This window comes from Haliaeetus albicilla, chromosome 23 (assembly GCF_947461875.1).
Source record: "Haliaeetus albicilla chromosome 23, bHalAlb1.1, whole genome shotgun sequence".
Classification (NCBI taxonomy): Eukaryota; Metazoa; Chordata; class Aves; order Accipitriformes; family Accipitridae; genus Haliaeetus; species Haliaeetus albicilla.
The window spans coordinates 12,051,060-12,062,431 of NC_091505.1; positions in this window are offsets into that span (position 1 = coordinate 12,051,060).

An 11,372-nucleotide genomic window follows, 5' to 3' on the forward strand; every position below is an offset into this window, starting at 1 on the left:
ACTTTAAAGACAGCTTTCTGTTCTCTTCAGAAAACTGAGATAGTTAGTGAAGTGGTTTGCACTTTGCTCCCATAACAAATATGTCACTATAAAGTCTTATTTTCTGCTAAACCTGAATATTAGCATGGCACAAATAATTTAGCTAATGGTACAATTAAGCAAAATCAAAGGTGATACCAGCAGTCAGGAAGAGCAGGCAGAAAATGGTCATGCAACCCAGAAACTGTTTTGTCTTCTCTAAACTAAAACCGGGAGTTCAATGATTCTTCTTTCCTTTGGCTGCTCCTAGTGCCTACATTCGTAAATAGCATATTGACCATGCCTTCCTTTAATTCACCTACATTTAGGCAAATATATTCTTTCTGCTTTGGTCTAGGTCTCTGTCAATTGTTATCTGAAAAATCGCTGAATCTGTGTCTGATGTAAATGGATGCAATAAGAGAAATCTTTTGAAATCTGGATCTCAAGAGCTTGAAAGCATGCCTCTCAATAAAGTTCCACAATTTAATAAAATTGTCTGTGTTGCTGACCACAAATTCAAATGCTGAGAAACAGAGTGCAAGACCTAAGACTAACAAGTTCATTCTCTTATTTCATTTAATGTAGACCAAACATTTCAAAAACTATCTCTATCTGAAACAGTACAGAGAGAGGGCTTTTATTACTCCTTTTTGAGATGCTTGGACCTACAGGTACATGCAGACAATGTGAATAGGTAGGCAAATTAGTAGTCAAAGTACTAGTACAAGATGCCTGAGAAATAATAATAAACTCCATGACTGACCTAATAATAATCTGGTATCTTTCAGAATTTTCTCTTAAATTTTTTAATTGTATTTTATAGACTTGGGAACCTGCTAGTGGTTAGTTTGATTTGGGATTATCTCTGTTTTCATTGAATTAATACCTGAAAAACTAAAGTTTCTGTATACACTTCAAATAGCAATCCATAAAGGAAATGGAAGAAAAAGCCAAAAAGTTTTATGCAGCTTACTATAACTGATAGTCCTTGGGAGAGGACTGAATAAATAATAGTAGACTAAATCACTCTGTAAACTTGGTTCAAAAAACTTTAAACTTATAAAATAAATCTCATTCTTTCACAGTTGATGTTTTCAGGTTTTTTTCATGTTGCCCTTGCAGAGGATGTAACTCATTTGTTAAGTACAGCAACCAGAGTTAGTCCGCAGACTACTTTACCCAAAACAGTCTTTGTTCCTACCTTTCAAGTTTGCAGTCTAGTAGGGTAGATGTGCATGACAGATTTTTGATAAATAAATGCATAATAAAATGTGGTTAGATTTTATTTTTCCCCAATGTGTTGTAATATCAAAAAGATCTTGGCAGGTACTTTAACTTTGCTGTGGCAGGTATGCACATAATTATTCCTCATCCTTGCAAATGTAAAAAAAACCCAACCAAACAAAAAAACCCCACACAAAACCCAAACCACTTTGTTGCTGGCCAGGATTAAAATTGAAGCTTGCCTTGTGGTAGTGACATGAAGAAAGGAATTAACTTTGGTGGTATGAATTTCATCACCTAGCTATTCAACACACTTCATTCACTCCAAGTCTTCAACTGTTTTGTAAATAAAATGCAGGGAGGCAGGATTTTTTTGAAGCATCCATGGCTCTCATTACCTTCTACTGACCTTACACTCAGGAACTGCATCCCTCTCTCTTTCTTACTGCTGCTTTTGTAATATCATTTTATGGGGACTGTCACACACTGAAAACAGAAATAGCTGCATTGCTGTTCTCTTTAGAATTATGCATAAATAAAATTTAAAACTATTGCAAGGACTGAACAGATCATTAAAAACAGGAGAGAGAGATGGGAATTGCAAAGCCACTAAACAAACTGGAGTGGAAACTATTGATGTGCTAGGAAGTTAGCAAGAAGAGAAGAGTGGGGGAATGACAGAAAAGAGAAGTGATGGTCAGGGTGGTGGTCAGAGGCAATGGAGGGGAAAAAATCAGAGCAAAGCCTCTACTGACACAATAGCTGCATAAATGGCTAAATCGGTAATGAGCAAGAGCCTTGATACAGGGTTGACAATCAAGTGTAAGATACCAGGAGGAGACTGAGTATTTTAAAGGATGACCACTGATATCCCAAAGTAAAAGCGTTGTTATGATGAGTAGAAAAAGAAGAAACAGGAGACCAAACCAAAGGAAAATAAATGGGCAGTAGGTAGATTGGCAGAAGAATTTGGGAACTTAGGAAAAAAGAGACACTTCACTTAAGAGAAGAGGAGATTAGTAGGAGAGTAAAAAAAGGTGGGAGAAAAAGTTGCTGTCATAAGAATCGGGCAACAAAAGAAGTATCTGACCAGAAGGAGATAAACTTATATGCAGAGTGGGTGATGCAAACAGCCTTGGGTCAAAGTGACTCTGAGGATTCCAAAGCAAAAGGAAGTGGTACAGGTCAAGTTGAGGAAAGACAGCTGAAGGAGACTGTCAGGATACATTTTTTGTGATCTGTATGACTTAATGTGATGTAGAATGAGATTCAGTAGCTCAGTTCATGTTACTTCACTTTTCTTTGTCCTTCATTTTAATTCCCCACTTTACTCCCTGCTGCTCTTCAACCAGATGTTTTTCTTTCTCATCTTACTTTTAGCCCAACACTTTCCACTGGCTCAGCTAGAATCCCCTTGCCTGCACTGGGTTTTTTTTAACTCTCCAACAAAGCCTGATGCCATTTTATGATTTCATTTTGTAATTATGGGGGGTGGGGGGATGGGGGGTGTCTGTCTTTCTACTGCAGAAAGAATTACCTTTTTCTTCCAGTAATAGTGAGACACTTAACTTTGTTAAATCAAAGCAGGTATACAATACAGTAGAGGGATCCAGAAACTGCTGTTAGTAAATATGAAAATCCAGAGTTTAAACAATAAATAACTTTTTGTTGGCAATAGTGAAACTCTTAACTTTTCATAAATCAAAGCCATCTTCTCCAATACAAGTGTCCTTTTCATAAACAAATTACTACTCATATGCAGTTAGTCTATTAAATGGTTTGCTTTAGTACAGAGACTTCATATTTTATGACAAATTATTTTTGTAAGAGACAAAAGCTGCTTCATTAGCTTCCCAAAATATGAGGCAATTATTAATTAGATACATCTTTTTTTTTTCCTTACCAATAAATAATCTATTGCATGTTTTGTTGCAGTGAAGTCTTAGTCATGCTAGCTTCTAGCTTTGATTTCAGAAATTACTTTTCTGTATATAAAAGTAATCTTCAGAACTGCTGAGCAATTGTGACCTCTGCTGGAAGCCTTAAAACTGATTCTGATAGAGAGTGACCACTGGAGATCATTATTATTGTTACCTTAGGCACTAATCTGCAGTGTGCTAGGCACTGTACAAATGGATTAAGAGTTTGTACCTACTCGGGGGAGTTTACAGGATAAATAGAAAAATGGATAAATAGAAAAGGCAAATACCACATAAATAGAAAATATAAATAAAACCAAAGAGGGCAACAGTGGCAGGACTAGATGGATAATCTGTCTGCCTCTTGGACTGCTTGTGCTACCTCTGAAATAGTATAAAATATTGATGAATGACCACCGTGCTTATGGACATGGCTATAAATATCCTGATAAGACAAATACTTCAGATTCATAGTTTGAAAAAATATTCCTTAGGATTCTGTATCATTCTTTCTAAATAGAAAAGTGAAATGGGAGAAAAATTTTGTTTAGGAAGAGATTCAGTGGTGAGTTTCTGCTGGAAACAATATGACAGTAATATGTGTATGACAGAAGAAGCCAAGTACCAAGAACCATATAATCGTTGATTTGGAATTGCCTTGAGCCGTCCATTCATGATTCCAGCCCAGAGTAAATTTTGAAATGCTTGTAACCCCAGCACTTCAAGTGATGCTAGTTCGAGGCTGTTCTTCAGCATGAAATGTACAATAAAAACCAAATTTCATTTATATCCTTGGAAAGAGACATTTACATTTGACAATTTACAGTGAAGAATGAACTGATTGTGGAGTTTTGAAAAATTTAAATTAATTTACCACTTTTCTTAGAGTGCAACATTTGCCATCCTGAACATATGGTTCATTAAGGCTTCAGCAACTGTTTACTGTGGTTAAAAACAGGGTTGTGGGAATTCTAAAAAGCAATGCAGGAAGATCAGAGCTCTTGATGTCAGAAGGCCCTGAAGCCAAGGCCATCTCACTCTTCCCAGTGCATCCCTGCCTTCTGTGATGATCCATACAATACTTCGCGTGTTATTTTTTAAATATCTTTATATTGTGATTGTGTCAAACTTCAGGCATATTAATAAGACCATTTTATGTGCAAGTGTCATATAATGTAAAATTGGCCTGCATGAAACTAGTTGGGAAATAGCCTGCTTACTAGATGCCCAGGCCTGGCTGTCATACTTGGAGGAACCAGTTCATTATCCAAATTAAACCTTTAGGCACTATTCGAATAAATGGGAAAACTTCCATCGATTTTGGCCAAAAGAGTTTAGCCCTAGATAGCTTAGAATCTATAAATAGCTCTTTTAAGAGAAGGGGAAAAGAGGCAAGCAAGAGTCAAGAGATGGGATGTCTGTTTACAATAGGGAAAGAGCACTATGAACCCTCTGCCTATTCCTTATCCTTTCAGCAAAGAAACTAGGAATAGTGTTGTCATTTCATTAAATTCCTGGAGAGAGAGAATATTTCAAAGAAGACTTAAAAGATTATTTACTGATGACAGAAATAAACTGGGAATGTTTCTCTTTTTTCTTAGGAGAATAAGTCTTCAGGCAGTCATTTTGATGAACTTAAATTAAATATAAATAAAATACCAAAATAATCACATTCTTTATTTCCTATATATTTTAATCTTTTATACATCCCTTTTTTTTCAATGTGTCTGTTTAACGCTTCTTGGCTTTTGCAGGGACCTTCAAGGTGCTTTTGTGTCATACCCTTAATAATCATGCTTCAGCAATATGCTCTGAATTATTCCAGATCCTTCCAGTACAGCTCTAGAGCTAACATAAATCAGGAGGTGAAATCGTGATCATGAGGAATGTTAGATGATATGCTTGTTTGTTTATTTTCAGCTTCTGTAATTTTACTTTTTTTAAATGATTCTTAGCTTTTCCTAGGGGGAAGTAATATCCTTAAAGTTCTGGTGGAACAGTTAAAGCAGAATTCACAGTCTTGCAGGAAAATGTTATTTTTTTTATTTTAAACTTAGCAAAGATTGCTTTGAACTATTATTATTACAGTTGGTTTTGAAGCGCTGTGGACCAGCTAGAACTTAGTTTGACATAGAGCTCATTGCATGTAATTTTATAGCATTTGTTTATGCAGGAGGAAGAAAAGATTATTTGTGTGGATTCTCTTGGCTTTTGCAAAAATACTAAATAATTAATACAGACTGCATGATAGGGACCATAACTGATGAAGATGGTTGACTGGATTACCATTGTCCACAACCCAGTTTTACTTTTATTTTTACATTTTTAATGCAAGCTTACATTAATTCTAAAAGTATATAAAAATGGTTTCTTCCCCCTATCATTCTCTTCCAGTATATTTCCCCACCTAAGACTGGCTGCTTTTAATACAGTTTCTCCAGATGCATCTAGGATATTTTAGAGTGGATGGAGATTATTTTTCCAGTATCTGTGGTAAAGTGTGAACATACATATCTCTCTTGACCTACTGTCTTTTAATTGAATAGTTTCATTTGATAATTTGCAGTCTTGTTCCCTTTCCCTGGGGGAAAGTATTCACAAAACAATTTTACACAATACTATAATTATTTTCTCCTACTGTGTCTTTGAAATAATTTGCTTTTATGGATAAGGTCTGTACTTTGACACCGTATACATGATATATATATAAAATGTTATACCTAACTGGCTGTCTCAAATATATTGCCGTGCTTAGATGAACTGCTTTTTTATGTTTCCCTTCCTTTCTGTATTCTGTCCTATAAATTCTGACAGAAATCACCATAGGCATGTACGTGCACTGATAGTTATCTGTGGGTGTAAAAGCAGGCCTTTCTTTTGAATACCTAATTACCTAATGAGCAACTGAACTATCAAAATGACTTAACCAATGCCCCAAAATGTTACCTACTGTTTATAGGTCTGGAAGGTTGCAGGAGATACCTTTATTCAATCAGTATACAGAATGGAGGAAAACAGAAGATTTGTTTATAGGCAAAAAAACAGTAAGTGGCTTGCATAATAATAGATATACTAGTTTAAACCAAATTTTCATCTCATCCCACACCTTTCTGTGCTAGTAGCCAGTAAAGTATGATGGAACACCAGCTACAGGAAACAGAGCAAGTTAGATTATTTCTTGAGTAAGTCCTCCTCACCTTCATCGATGAGAAGTACAGGGATTTTGATATCTGGAAGCTGTTGGTTCACCATAATGTTTAATAGCAATTGAAGGACATTCTTTCATGAATTTCTGTTATCCTTTTAAATGCATCAATTCCCGCTGGCTTCAACAACATACACAATTAATGCTTAACGTGAAAAATGCTTTTAATTACAACCCTGAATTGTTTTAAAATCTACTTCCTGTTAATTTTGCTGACTACCTTAACTGCTCCTTGTTCACATTTTTCCCACTATTTATAGATTTCCCAGGCCACCTCTTTTCATAGCAGAAGAATCCTAGGCACTGCAATGATCTAAGTGAAGCCCATCAACACTTACCAAGTCCAGTCTGTGTCATTTCTCCTAAGCTGAACAGAACCATGCCTTGTCCTAACTGAAAATATGAACCCTAAAGACACAGCGAAAAAGGAAGAAACCGTGTTGATGTGGATAAGATTGCATCAGTGCCCTAGCATGGCAGAGGGGATTAATGTGGTATGAACATGCTGCTTTCTAGCTGAAGTCTTGGTCACTTGTCACCTGATTTATAAATATGTCCTCACAGCTTTTGATAGACCAGTGGTTTTAGCCCCAAGATTTTGCCTAACTTCCAGATTGCCTAGAATGTCTTCATCCTCTTAGGTGGATGTTGTATATTCCTTGCTTCCTATTCCAAAGCATTATCTATATAGAGGAGTTCAGCACAACTGCCATGCTCTAATCCTGACATAGCTGAATGGATAGGAGCAGGAATTCCATTATGTAACTGCTAAAGCTCTTTTCCATTTTGGGTGGTGGATTTGTAGATAAAATTAATGTTAGTGTTGTTACTTTTGAATGAGATTCTCATATAAGAAATTATACTACCATCATGCTAAAATGAATTACAAATCAAGAGATTACTATTTTAATTAGTAATGTCACTCATTACAAAATATAAAATTTGTAAGGGTTTGGCCTACAAGGTATTCCAGACCATTATACAGATTTACTCTTCCTAAGACCCTTTTACTAAATGTAAGGAGCAACTTGAAAATTTTTTTGTACCTGTGTCAGTGACAGTCTGCGAAGGGAAAGGTGATAGCTGACCTTTTCAGAAAAATGGGACATATAGACATTAGAAAGTAATTGTAGTGATTATAATTTGTAGCAAATTTTTTGTGAATTTCTTGATTAAAAAGCTTTATCAGTAAAAAAATTACTTAAACTCTTTTTATAGGTTTTGATATGCTTTACTAATGAAGAGATGACTCAAGTGTAGGATGAGAATTTTCGCGTGGTATTGCAGGAGGGAGTTGCTTGCTTGCTTGTCTCTCTGCTTTCAAACCAAGGAAACTATTTCATGCATTAGAGTCTTACAGGCGTAGAGACAGGAAATGCTATACCTTTTGAGATTGCAGTGAAGAGCCAGCAGCTAATTTGTCTTTCCAATAAAATACAGCATAGCAAAAAGAATTATGTCATTTCAAAGTGCATATTAAGATAAAATTCTGATCTTTTTGAAATTATACTGGCATTCTACTAAGGACTTGAATGGAGGGGGATATTAGTCCTCATTTCTGCAAGAATGTGTGTTTTGGAAGCCTTTTAGAGTTTTTGCAGTAATTTATTAAATCCAGCCTTAAAAATGGAAATTTTCCAAATCAGAGACTCTTGATTTTATCATAAGCTTCAGTGCTGAACAGACAAGTTCAGACTAGCCTGATGAAATACCTAAAATGGAAGAGTAATCATGTCAGGCTCCCTTTGGAATTACTGGGGAGAAAAAAAGTCTAACTCAGCCTTTGGAGGAGCTCATCTGTCATCGAGCCTAATGTGACTGCATGCCCAACCTGAGTCCTTTTAACTGACATGCCTGAATTAGAGTGAACCTGACTCAAAGATCGTAGACAAAGAATGTTCTCGGACACTTCAAGGCAGGACAGTGCCTACATTTTATTGGGATTGTGAATAATTAAAACGCTTGGAAATATAGGGACTCAGCTTTCTGATAGCTATAGGGTGTGTAGTCCAAAAGGAGTCATAGGTTAGATTTTGCCACAAGCCATAAAGATAAGCTTGCAGATGAACAACTGAAAATGTGATTTTTCTCTAAAGATGTACTCTCAAACTGTAAGCAGCTGCACTCATTTAAATCTTAGAAACTACAAAGTCTATGTAAAGTCTTAGTGAAGACCTAAGTATTCAAAGTATGTATTGTGCACTATGTTAACGTTTTGCAATGATGGGGGGGTGAAAGATTTGAAATTGAGAGAGCTTTGCCTAATATGAGGTATGAGACAGATTTTGACTGACAAATGACACAACTGGCATTAAACTGTAAGCAGGTGAGAAGGCAGAGTGGAAGGAAATGCATTTCTCAGCTTGTGGGTACATTACCTGGAGCTGAGTGCTGAAGGCAGTAAGTACAGACTTCCCTAAGTAATATTTTATATGTGATGCTACTGTCCCTAGTTCCAGTAAGTTCTTTATTTCATTAGTATTCTAAGTCCTCTGCGCTTCCCTTGTGGAGGAAGTGCTCTCTAACATTGGCAACAGCAGTTTTCCAGCTCTAAGCCTAATAAAAAGGGAAAGCAAGAGAGAAACCTAATTGTTGTGTTTCTGCTGCTGGAGAGCCAGCAGAGGGAGCTTAAGTAACAAACCCTCTTCCCAGTGCTTATTAATAATACAAAGGTACATAAACAAATAAATAAAAGTCTGCCATGCTAATCTATTCCCTGTAGGAAACAGGATGAAAAAGAAAATCAGTTGCTGTTGAATGGAAAAGGACAAAATCAGTACGGAAACTCTTCTAGTAGATGAGAATGCACTAAAACTAACAGCAAAAAGTTAGTGTCTTAAAATCTAGGAATCTCTGTCAAATTTATAGAGAATAAATATTTTTAGACTTTTCTCCATACCCAAGAAACTTATTGTTGAGCTTATTTGCTTTTGTTTTTATATGAATGCTCAGATTTTTAAAAAGCGAAGTATTGACTTCTTATTTCACATACTATTGACTTACAGGTGCTGGGACTTTAGGAAAAATACTTGGGATAGGTTTGCACTGTGCTTTCTAATGCAGTACAGTAATATCCAAGAATGTCCTAAGTCCTTTTATCTCTTTACCTATCTCAGCAGGGCAATCAACTCTGTACAAAGTAAGAGATGAACAAACAGGAAAATAATATCCATCTCTTCTTCAAGGAGCTACATGAGGTCACTCAGTATATGACTTTTTCAACTAAGGCAAGCAAATACTGTGCTCCAGGATCACTTGTCAGACCAGTGTCAGAGCTAGGTGAACTCTAGTTCAATTTGCATGATTGGCCCTACCAGGTTTCCTGTTCATCTGGGGAGGCTAGTGCACTTGTTTTAAATGTCATGAGCATAGCATCTCAATTGAAGTGTATAAAGTTTTGCCTATTGTTGGCATCCTTGAGGAACATAATTTTGGGAAAGGATTTAAAGGTCTAGAAGAGACATGAAAAAGAATCACAGGAGTGTTCTCAGGTGGGGGGCTTTCGTTGTTTTAAAATGTGTGTATTTTTGTGCTCAATATTTATGGCAGTATCTTTGTTACAGAAAGGTTGGGGGTTAATCAAATTATTATATCAAAGATTTACTAAAAATTGGTGGCTTTCTGGAAAGACTGGTTAGTATTAAATAAGAATTTTCTAATAACAACTCCGCTGTTAGAAGCCAATATTGATTGTACAGCTTGTTGCAGAGCTGTCCACTGAGCACATTGTAAAATTATGTCCTCTCACCTAGTTTCTTTCACTTGAAGTGTATTAGAGAACAGTTACTGAAACAAGCGTCAGTGATCTATAGACTTGTTGGATGTATGGTTTATTTCCATCTACACACACACATTTATTTCATGTTACCACTTCTAAGTGCCTAGTTTGGGGGTGTTCTGCTTGAATATGCAAGCCTTTCAAGTTATGCACACTGTTCTGATTTGTTTTTCACCTCCATATATAAATTTGGTTTATGACTTTAATAACAGGAAGGTAGACCCCTCAATAAAAATTTTCTGAGTTCCTTTCCTCTGTCTTATGTGTCCATATACCACTTGGCTGCTTGCCTCTTAGCAGCCAAGCAATCAATCCCCTTTGGAAAAGACTTAGACCAATTTCCTACTTGCCGTGTACTTAATAATTGGCCCAGTTCATTCCAGTGTCAAAAATATTTTATTTTGCCAGGTGATAATCTCTTTCCAGTAGTCCTAAAGTGTCATCTTGTGGCTAATACTGGTTATGATTTTATATCTTCAAGAGAAAACGTAGCCAAGCATCAAATATAGAAAATCTGTAAGTTCTTCTCTGGGTATTGGTAAGATTAATTTGGGGAGTCAAGATTATTTTATTCTAACTGAAATTGCATCACTGGGGTTTACTTTAGAAATAACTGATGATAGGTAGTAACAAAAATCTATTAAGTAGTTCATAATCCATTTGGAAGCTACTGATAGTTTTTTTCAATGGTTAAATACAGTCATATGACTTAAGGATGCATGAAAAAACAAGTCATAACAAATTATTAGATCTTTGAAATGCTCATCTGATTGCTATGTAATACACTTTTCACACTTTAATGAAGCAAACAAATTATGTATCTTTAGAAGTGAAATAGTTAAATTATCACACTGTTCCCAGGATAACAACTCAAATATAAACTGTTTTAAATTAGCACAGAACATCCCAGCTTACTCAGCTACACAATCAATCTGATGTCCTTTTTGAGGGCGGTAAGAAGCCAGTTTGAGTATTTGACTGAGTAGACTGCAACTTCTTGCCTCAAGCAAAGGAATCCAGGTCTCTTTTAGAGGAATTTCATCTAAGACCTTTGAAAAATGGCGTAGGGAGGAGCTTTGACTATGTTGCAGTATTTTTGTCTGAACACTTTTTCAGTGGCACTTCTGTTGCCATTTTAAATTATTTTGTTTTGATATAAATGTTTGTTAGGTATAGAAACATTTTTTATATTAAACTTCTACAGTTTTAAAGTTTTTTTTCTAGG